Genomic DNA, 11,354 nt, shown 5'->3' with positions numbered 1-11,354 from the left:
TGGCGTCTAGTCATGCCGGCCACATGACCACGGAGACATCCTCGGACAAGCGCTGGCTCTTCGGCTTTGAAACAGAGATGAGCACCGGCACCTAGAGTTGGAAACGACTAGCACGCATGTGCAGGGGAACCTTTACCTTTTACATCAATCTATGCTCCCCCAATTAGCCATATTGTACAAAATCCCAAATAGAGTCAACTGTCTTGCAGTGACTGAACCATGCCCACTCAGTCCCCAACAAGACAATACATGACCTCTATTACGAAGCTTACTGTCCAGACCTGAATCTGCCTTCTGAATGCAAATGGGCTGCAGCACGCAAACTATACTGTTGTCAGGCCAGCCAATGGAAAAGGAAAGGAGATGTTGATCTAATGCAGGGATTCTCATGGCTGGCTGGGGAATTCTGGGAGTTGAAGTCAACACATCTTAAATATGCCAAGGTAGGGAAATATTAATCTAATAAAATATTGCAGCTGCTCTCCTAATGCAGGATTTGTGGAGTTACCACTACCAGATTAAGTCATTTGACTTATTCAATAACTATGCACCACCATACTCAAAGTAAAGAGCTTGAGTACAGCCCATTCAAAATGATTATCAAACTTGGACTTCCGGTGGCTGCGCGGCGCCGGAGACAGCCTTCCCGGGCTGCCCGCGGCTCAGCTGAGTAATTTTCACCCGAAACAGCGCCGATCAGCTGTTTGGGTGAATGTGAAGCCCCCTCCTCGGGAGAAGAGGAGGGGGTGAGGCCCCAGGTAGGGGTCGAGTTCTCCGGGGCCGCCTGAGCTTGTAGCTTGGGCGGCTGAAGGATTGAACTCCCCCGTAGCCTGGGTCGCTCCCAGCTGGTCAGCGTCTCTGCTCCGGATTTCTTGGAGCAGAGCCAGGCGTTTGCGACCACCCCTGCCTGAAGGAAGGACTATGGAATAAAAGGAGCAGGCAGAGCGGTACAAGAGGAAAAGGTGAAGAGGATTATTATACTTTACTCTCGAGCTTGATGGACTTTTTTAAACTTAAAGTGAAAGTGCGTCACAAGTGAAAGTAAAAGATGGCAGCTAAACCTCCCCCAAAAACTCTTCGGAGTGGTGGAACTTCTCCGGTGCAACAATCATCATTGCAGGCATTGCGTCCTCCTGATGTATTGACACCGAAGGATTTACAAGATGCTCTTGAAAAACATGCCCAGGTAATTCTGGAATCAATGGGTGATAAATTTGCACAGATGGAGGAGAAATTGGAGAAATTGGAGGAGAGAATGGAAGAGAGGATGGAACAGAAGTTCAGTGTGATGAAGGTAGACATTTTGTCTTCAGTGCATAAAGTGGCTGAATGTGTGGAAGATCTGGATGAAAAAGTGGAAGATTTGACTCAAAAGAATGCCATATTAGAAGCAAAAGTATTGGAGAATGAAGATTTAAGAGACAAAATGGACAGAGAATTGAGTCTTGCTCAATATTACCAGATGCAGTTTGCTGTTAGAATTAGAGGCTTAAAAGAGAATATTAAGGAAGATCTAAAGCAGCTGATTTCTGAGGCTCTGGAAGTGGTATTGAATCAGCCAGCATCTGAAATAAAGGGAGGCATGGATAAAGTGTTTCGTGTGAATTCATGGATTGCTAGACAGAGAAAGCTGCCTAGAGATGTGGTGGTTTATTTTGCAAAGAGGGAAATTAGAGATGAAGTTATACAAGCTGCCTATGATTCTAAAGTTGTGATTGCTGATCAAGAAGTTTTGGTTTTAAAAGAAATTCCTCCAAAGATTTTAAGGAGAAGGAAGGATTTTACATTTCTTGTGCAAGAGCTCAAGCAACGAGATATAAGGTTCAGATGGGAGATCCCAGTTGGGGTGATGGTGATGCATGAAGGTAAAAGGTACTGTCTGGTTACTGTGATGCAGGCGCGTGATTTTTACAATAACGTTTTAAAAGCAACCCCACTATCACTTCTGGAAGCTGCAAAGAGATCTGGAGAAGGAGAACATCAAGAGGTTGAAGATGGACAGACAGAGGAGAACGGTGCTGGAGGAGATCAAGCTACAAGTTCTTTGGATGATCCTAGAGAGCAGAGGGTGACGCGTGCTGCTTTAAAACGATCAAAAAAAATAAAAGAACAAGATCAGCAGAAGTCTATGGAACTTCCACAACGTACTTACAGCCAAGCAGTGGGAGGAGCACGGCCTAAAAAAGATAGTCCTATCAAAGCAGTGCTTCAAGAGCTTTGGGATGATATGCATGACAACTAAATTTTTAACTTGGAACGTTAATGGACTAAATTCACCACAGAAGAGGAAGAAAGTTTTTCAATATTTAAAACAATTCAAGATAGATGTTATATGTTTGCAAGAAACGCATATTAGGGTTGTGGATCAAAAGTATTTATCGAACTCAAGGTTGGGTACGCAATTTGTTGCTTCTGCAATGAATAAGAAAAATGGAGTGGTTGTTTATGTTAAAAGTGCTTTAACAGTAGACTTAATTGAAGCAGATAAGCATGGAAGATACGTTATGATAGAGCTGCTGCTAGAAGGTAAAAAGACGCTTTTAGTTGGATTATATGCTCCTAATCAACAACAAGCTGACTTTTTTAGTTTACTTCATACAAAGCTTACCCAGTTGGATTATAAATCTTTTATTTTTATGGGGGATTGGAATGGTGTTTTGGATGTACAGATGGACAAGGCTGGAGCTTTTAAGCGCGTCCCAAGTCATGCTAGACTGCCTAAATCCTTTTTTGAAATGAAGGATGACCTGGAACTGCGAGATATTTGGCGCGAGAGACATTTGCAGGAAAAGGATTATACTTTTTTTTCTGACAGACATCAATCTTTTTCTAGGATCGATTTTATTTTGTTGACTAATGATTTTTTTTTAAGGACTAAGAAGGTGAAGATTTGTGCAAGAACTATTTCTGATCACAGCCCAGTTTGGCTAGAGATTGATAAGGAGAATAGAGATAGGCGCTCGTGGCGCGTAAATGAGAATTTGTTTAGAAATCAGAGAAATGTGGAAGAATGCAAACAGCGGATGAAGGATTTTTTTGAAATGAATATGAATAAGGGCACCTCTATGGACATGGTTTGGGATGCTAGTAAGGCCTATATGAGAGGGGTGTTGATATATATGAATAATAAACATAGACGTGCTGTGGAAGCTAGGAGGAAAGAACTGGAGAATGAAATAAAGGAAAAAGAAAAGGCTTTGATTTTGAATTCAGAGGATGTGAAGATTAAGGAGGCTATTAAACTGTTAAGAGGACAATTTGATAAATTAATGGCTGACCAAGTGGCAACCAATTTGCGGTTTGCCAGGCATAATACCTTTTGCAATGCCAACAAACCAGGTAGATGGTTAGCTTATAGATTGAGGAAAAAGCAAAGGGCTTCTAATATAGATAAAATTGAGCATAAAGGAAGGGTTGTGTTTCAACAGGACCTTATCAAGGATGCTTTTGTGGATTTTTATTCTAAATTATATGCTAAGGAGAAGATTAATGAAAAAGACATTGATATATATTTGGAGAATGCTAGCATCCCGGTTCTTACGCAAGTACAAAAAGAGGGGATTAATCAATTAATTACAGAAGAAGAAATTTTTACAGCAATTAAGGAATTGAAGATGGATAAAGCACCAGGTACGGATGGTTTGTCTGCGGCTTATTATAAAAATTTACAATTAGAGATGATGAAACCGTTAAAGGAACTGTTCCAGACAATCCAGAGGGGGGGAAAGGTGCCACCGTCTTGGAGAACAGCTTTTATTTCCTTGATTCCGAAGGAAGACCAAGATGCTACTCAAGTTAAAAATTATAGACCGATATCGCTTTTAAATACAGATTACAAGATATTTGCTAAGGTGTTGGCTAATAGACTGATGAGGGTTCTGCAACAGGTGATTCATGGGGACCAAACGGGGTTTATTAGTGGTAGGCAAATGAAAAATAATGTGAGGCATATAGTTGATGTGTTAGAGTTTTTGGAAAGGAACAACCAGATCCCTGCGGCGCTAATCTTTTTAGATGCTGAAAAAGCTTTTGATCAATTGAATTGGCAATTTTTGATGAAAGTTTTAGACAAAATGGATTTTGGGGAAAAAATTTTACAACCGATTAGGGCATTATATCAAAAACAAACTGCCTGAATTATAGTTAATAATAGTCTGACAGAAGCATGTAACATTGAGAAGGGCACAAGGCAAGGGTGTCCGTTATCGCCCTTGTTATTTGTGTTAACATTAGAGATATTATTGGTTAAAATACGGAATTCGGAAAAAATTAAGGGTATACAAATTAGGGATCAGGATTATAGATTGAGAGCATTCGCAGATGATCTGGTTGTTACAGTGACCCAGCCAGAGAACTCTGTTGTGGACCTGATGGAGATAATAACACAATACGGGAAGGTTTCTGGATTTAAAGTTAATATACAGAAAACCAAAATTCTGGCCAAAAATATGACAGTTTCGCAAAAGGCTCTCTTAGAAGGATTAACTGGATTTGAGATTGTTAAAAGGGTTAAATATTTGGGGGTGCTTTTGTCGCCCTCTAATACAAAGTTATATAAAAATAATTATGAAAAACTATGGGGGAATATTCAAAAAGAATTGGAGAGTTGGGAAAAATTGCAATTGTCCTTGTTGGGACGGATCGCAGCAGTGAAAATGAACGTCCTGCCTAAATTTCTATTTTTATTTCAAATGATACCGATTCTTAAGAAAGATTCTAATTTGGAGGAATGGCAGCGAGGTATCAATAAATTTGTTTGGGCAGGGAAAAGGCCACGAGTTAAACTTAAGATTATGCAGGATACTCGTGAGAGGGGTGGTCTTAAAATGCCCAATTTTAAACTATACTATGAAGCTGCTGCATTAGTAGGAATAAGTGATTGGATTAATTTGACACAAGAGAGATTATTAAATCTTGAGGGCCATGATTTGTTGTTTGGCTGGCATGCATATTTGTTGTATGACAAGAAGGTAGACAATGTGTTTAGAGTGCATATTCTAAGACAGGCATTGTTGAGAGTTTGGAAGAAGTATAGACATAAGCTAGATTGTAAAATACCACTGTGGGCAATTCCAAAACACGCAATAGAAAATATACATGCTGGTTTCAAACATGATGTGACTACGTACAAGGAGATTCTGAGCTTGGAAAGAAATGTCTGGAGTTTGAAATCATATAGCTTCTTGCGAGAAGAGAAGGTTGTTCAAAATTGGTTTCAATATACTCAGCTACGGGCCAGGTGGAAAGAAGATCAGAAAATTGGCTTTACAATGACTGATGAAAATTTGATAAAGCAAATTAGAAATCAGGGTCCAGCACACATCAAACGGATATATCTTGCATTGATAGAAATTGACTCAGAAACAGAGCTTGTTAAAGATTGTATGATTAAATGGGCCCAAAATATCCAAGAAGTTGTTACAATGGATACGTGGGAAAGGATTTGGGTGAGGAACGTAAAATTTACACAAGCTCAAAATCTAAGAGAGAATTTTTATAAAATGTTTTATAGATGGCATTTAGATCCTAAAAAGCTTGCAAGTATGTATCCGAATTATCAGCCTAAATGTTGGAGGTGCGGTGACGAAGACGCAACATATTTTCACATATGGTGGACTTGTAAAAAGGTTAAGGCTTTTTGGATAAAAGTCTGGTGGAACATGCAGAAGATTTTTAAACAGAGGATAAAGTTTTGTCCGCAACTTTTTTTGTTGGGAATAATTACAGATGCAACAGTTGTGGACACTAAGTTGATGTTGAATTTAATTACGGCAGCAAGACTCTTAATAGGTCAGTATTGGAAGAAGGAGGAACTGCCGACTATAGAAGAATGGACTTTAAAGGTTTCTGACCTGGCAGAGATGGCAAAGATATCGGCCTATTTGAAAGATCATTCGCAAGAACGCTATATTATGGAGTGGAGAAAATGGATTGAGTATATCCAGAACAAATATGGGACTAAAAAGTTTCATGTAGCATTTGAATAAGTCTTTCCTTCTTTTCTCTTTTTTTTCCTCTTTTTTTATATATTTTATATTAATAGTGTTTGTAGTTATTCTATATGAGTTAGAGAGTGATAGATTTTAGAGTTTACGGTTGTTAGCATATGGTTGCTTATGATTCTTTTTTTTTTGTCTTTTATACCTTGTACTTAGCTCTGGGAAGTCGGGGGGGGAGGGGGGGAGGGGTAAGGAGGGAGGGATAGGGGAGGGGTAGGGGGGTTTGTTAAAGATAAAATGTATGATAAAACATTTCATTAAAAAATGATTATCAAACTTTATAATGTCAAAAGTGGAAAATGATTAAAGACATAACTGGAAAGTAATTAAATTAATTCTATTTAATGTTCAATAAATATAAACGTGAATGAATTTAAATCCAGCTTGCCCACTAGTCGGATCAACTACTTTTGAAAAGTCAGTCCACTTTACAGTGAAATGTGTGCCTCACCCTGTTAAAGTTGATGAAGCCATCAACATTCAATACTGTTTAAATGTATTAAAATGGCTTTTCTTGTTTTTCAGTAATGCTGCTTTTTATGTATGGTACATTATATTTGTAAAATTTATCACAATTATTTATGGTGCACAGTTGAAACTCGAAAAATTAGATTATCGTGCAAAAGTTCATTTATTTCAGTAATGCAACTTAAAGGGGGAAACTAATATATGAGATAGACTCACTACATGCAAAGCAAGATAGTTCAAGCCGTGATTTGTCATAATTGTGATGATTATGGCTTACAGCTCATGAAAACCCCAAATCCACAATCTCAGAAAATTAGAATACTGTGAAAAGGTGCAATATTCTAGGCTCAAAGTGTCCCACTCTAATCAGCTAATTAAGCCATAACACCTGCAAAGGGTTCCTGAGCCTTTAAATGGTCTCTCAGTTTGGTTCAGTAGGAATCACAATCATGGGGAAGACTGCTGACCTGACAGTTGTGCAGAAAACCATCATTGACACCCTCCATAAGGAGGGAAAGCCTCAAAGGTAATTGCAAAAGAAGTTGGATGTTCCCAAAGTGCTGTATCAAAGCACATTAATAGAAAGTTATGTGGAAGAGAAAAGTGTGGAAGAAAAAGATGCACAAGCAGCAGGGATGACTGCAGCCTGGAGAGGATTGTCAGGAAAAGGCCATTCAAAAGTGTTGGGGATTTTCACAAGGAGTGGACTGAGGCTGGAGTCAGTGCATCAAGAGCCACCACTCACAGACGGATCCTGGACATGGGCTTCAAATATTGTATTCCTCTTGTCAAGCCGTGTTGTGATTCAGGGTCAGCCTGTGGGTTCGGCAGCTGGGTCGGATGTCTCGGATGACTCAGACAAGGGGGAGGAGGGGGGTGTTGAAGAAGAACTTGCGGATGATGGCTTGGAGGCTCCGCAGAGCCCCCAGCCAGGCCCCTCTTACTTGGTGGAGACCCAGCTGTGTGAGCCCGACAGTGTGGACGAAGATGACCCACAGCTGGCCCTGTTCAAGGACGCCCGACGCAGGAGGCAGTCAAGTAGGAGCAAGCAGAGAAAGGCTGTGGGACTTCTCGGTCGGAGGCAAAGAGAGGCCACGCCCTGAACTCTAATAAAGGGAGTGTTTGGGGAAGGGCTGGTTTGCTGAAAGCAACCGCTCCGATAGAGGATCAAAGCTTTGGTATCTTGTTTCATGTTTTGTTGTTTGTTTGTGCAATAAATTTGGCAGACGAATTCCAGCCTCTGCCGTTTGTACAGGGGTTGCCTTTCTGCAAGGCCGGTAGCAGGCTGGTCCAGAACAAGCCGCTCCTGAACAACAAACAACGTCAGAAGCGTCTTACCTGGGCTAAAGAAAAACAGACCTGGTCTGTTGCTCAGTGGTCCAAAGTCCTCTTTTCTGATGAGAGCAACTGTTGCATCTCATTTGGAAACCAAGGACCCAGAGTCTGGAGGAAGAATGGAGAGGCACACACTGCAAGATGCTTGAAGTCCAGTGTGAAGTTTCCACAATCTGTGTTGATTTGGGGAGCCATGTCATCTGCTGGTGTTGGTTCACTGTGCTTCATTAAATCCAGGGTCAACGCAGCCGTCTACCAGGAGATTTTGGAGCACTTCATGCTTCCTTCCGCAGACGAGCTTTATGGGGATGCTGACTTTATTTTCCAGCAGGACTTGGCACCTGCCCACACTGCCAAAAGCACCAAAACCTGGTTCAATGACCGTGGGATTACTGTGCTTGATTGGCCAGCAAACTCGCCTGACCTGAACCCCATAGAGAATCTATGGGGCATTGCCAAGAGAAAGATGAGAGACATGAGACCGAACAATGCAGAAGAGCTGAAGGCCGCTATTGAAGCATCCTGGTCTTCCATAACACCTCAGCAGTGCCACAGGCTGATAGCTTCCATGCCATGCCGCATTGAGGCAGTAATTGCTGCAAAAGGGGCCCAAACCAAGTACTGAGTACATATGCATGCTTATACTTTTCAGAGGTCCGATATTGTTCTATGTACACTCCTTGTTTTATTGATTGCATGTAATATTCTAATTTTCTGAGATTGTGGATTTGGGGTTTTCATGAGCTGTAAGCCATAATCATCACAATTATGACAAATCACGGCTTGAACTATCTTGCTTTGCATGTAATGAGTGTATCTCATATTAGTTTTCCCTTTTAAGTTGCACTACTGAAATAAATGAACTTTTGCACGATATTCTAATTTTTCGAGTTTCACCTGTAGGTGTTTCTCTATGAAACAGCTTCCTCAGGACTGATATCAGATAGTGCCAATTTTGAGAACCAATTCTGATTTCTAGGTTAAGCTGTATACCAAAGTTGACTAAGTCATCATCAAGGACCTGCGAGGAAAAATAAATAGAGGAAAGGGATGGAGATACTCATATGTGCTACCTTCAGCTATTTAGAAAATATATTTATTAATGTAGTCTATTGCTAATAAGATTATTATATCAATATTGGTCTGTTCATATTCATATATTATCAATTATATATTTACTTTTATTTTGCATTCTAAGAGAAAACAGCCATCATTCATATGTGAACTTTCATTAGATGTTATAAAACATTTCATTCTGTATATATTCTGGATTCCCTGTACCATTTAATCCTCCAATTAAGGTTATAATTTCTTTGCATAGACAGACAAAATACACAACAGTGGGAATAGCTGGCTTCTGAGAAGTCATGTACAAAATAATGCCGCTAATCAAACCATTACATTTTTTAAAAAAAGATTTTGCATTTAATCATAGATGTTGATTATGAATGTTTTTGATTAGTTCATTTTGGCATACACTTACATCCACACTAGTCTTACTTTTATGTGTTATGCTGGAGCATAATTTGATCTTGATTGATGTGATGGAAAATATGCATCTGTTCAAAGGTATTCATGTTAATTATAGTGTAAGATGGTTATTATTATTTCATACAGTGATAAAATACTGCATTAAGGCTTGTTTACCCTGATACCACCAATGTGTACATATACAAGAATTCTGCCTATATCCTACATTTTTATTGTATGATGTGTCACATCCACAGAGGAGAAAACTTACATAGGCCTGGCTTTTATGTGACTTCCTAACACTTTGTTTTAATCACAGAAGAGAATAGATTTGATAGGCTGTTTAGAAAACAAGTTTGACTAACAGCTGTTAGTTTAGCCCCAAATAGACAGATAGCTATTTAGAGCTAAAACTAATTCTCATATGGAAAATTGGTTAGGTCAGCTGACTTCAGTTATCCTATTTGCACTTAATTCCGTCATATGACTGAATTAACCATGTTCCATAAAGAGGAACTTTGCCTTTCTTCCCCCTGTATGACCTCATTAAATGCTCAGAGAAGGCAACTTATATAATAGAAAAAAAGAAAAGAAAAATGCATTTTCATTAAAAAAGCTAAAAACATTTAAGAGCAAACCAGGATTAACCCAGTAAATAGAATAGAAATCATAAATCAACTGTATTGATATCAATATATGGATTTATTGTTGCTTTACCAAGGTTATATCTTTATGGATGCAATTTGTATTGTGCCTTTCCATTCAAAAAACACCAATGGAAGCTAAAAATGTCACTATATATGTGTTTGAGGGAGGCCCTCTCTCTGTGTACACAGTATATACAAACACACACATTTATACATTTATGTATGTATACATGATTACAGTATTATATACAATATATCAAAAGTTGATCTATTAAAATCATAATAAAACCATATTTTAAAATAATAAGAGGGCTTTGTCTTATGTACTCAATTAACACTTTGCTTGAAAGGGAGGCATATTGCAAAAACCTCTTTTTATGGCAGATCGTAATGTACAGAGAGGTATGTCACAGGAGAAAAAATCCTTCAGATAGGCCATGAGCCACTTACAGTTTTAAAGATTAACATCAACACCTTAAATTATGCCTAGAAAAAATTAGCAACCAGTGTGGATCTCTGAACATGGCAATTTTGTGCATTAATTAGCAACCTAGCTGTCACATTTCCCATCAGTTGAAGCTTTTGGATATTTTTCAAATAAAGGGCATTGCAATAGTCATGCTGCAACCATAGCATAAATAATACACACACACACACACACACACACAATCTAATAATCTATTTTATTACTGTGCAGACTTTTGAGAAGTGTGCTTGTTTTGATCAAGAGCTGTGGATTTATTAATTCAAACAAAATGGCTGTACAGGAGAAGCATCACATTGAAAGCTAATTTCCGTAGGAAAGTAAGAAAGCAACCGGAACCTAGCAGAACAAAGAGTTATAGAAGAAATTCTGCACAACTGGAACTTTCCAGGCCTTTGCAGATGAAACAGTTTCTGGATGTTTGGGGGAGAAAACAGACCCTGCAAAATGAGAGACATGTCTCTATATCCTTGAGAATCCTGTAAGATGTTTTTATTTATAATGACCATCTGGAACAGTACATAAGAATTTTACTTGAAACTTCTCAGATGTATGTAGCCCCAGATGTTTCTAAGAGATTCATACATGACTCTTGTCTCTTATAGTTTAGATCAGGCATGTCAAACTGCCGGCCCGGGGGCCAGATGTGTCACACCGAAACCGCACCCATCCCATTGCCGGCAATGGGGGAAAAGTCCCGATATGTCACACAATGTCATGAGTTTGACATACCTGGTTTAGATGTACAGGAAAATGGAGATGGCCATGAAGAAAATATGTGATAACTTTTAGGAAAACATGAAATTTGGCCATTGAAAATTGGATAAAGGAAGCTGTGACTGCCTTGATATTATTTTCTCTTTTTTATTAGAGGGAGGGAAAGAAGCATAGTGTCAGAGTTTCACAATTCTGTTGTGGTTTACATTAAATAAGTAAAATTCCAGTATTTCT

The sequence above is a fragment of the Vipera berus genome (assembly GCF_964194415.1).
Source record: "Vipera berus genome assembly, chromosome: 5".
NCBI classification, from domain to species: Eukaryota; Metazoa; Chordata; class Lepidosauria; order Squamata; family Viperidae; genus Vipera; species Vipera berus.
Note: the sequence above shows the minus strand (reverse complement) of the source record.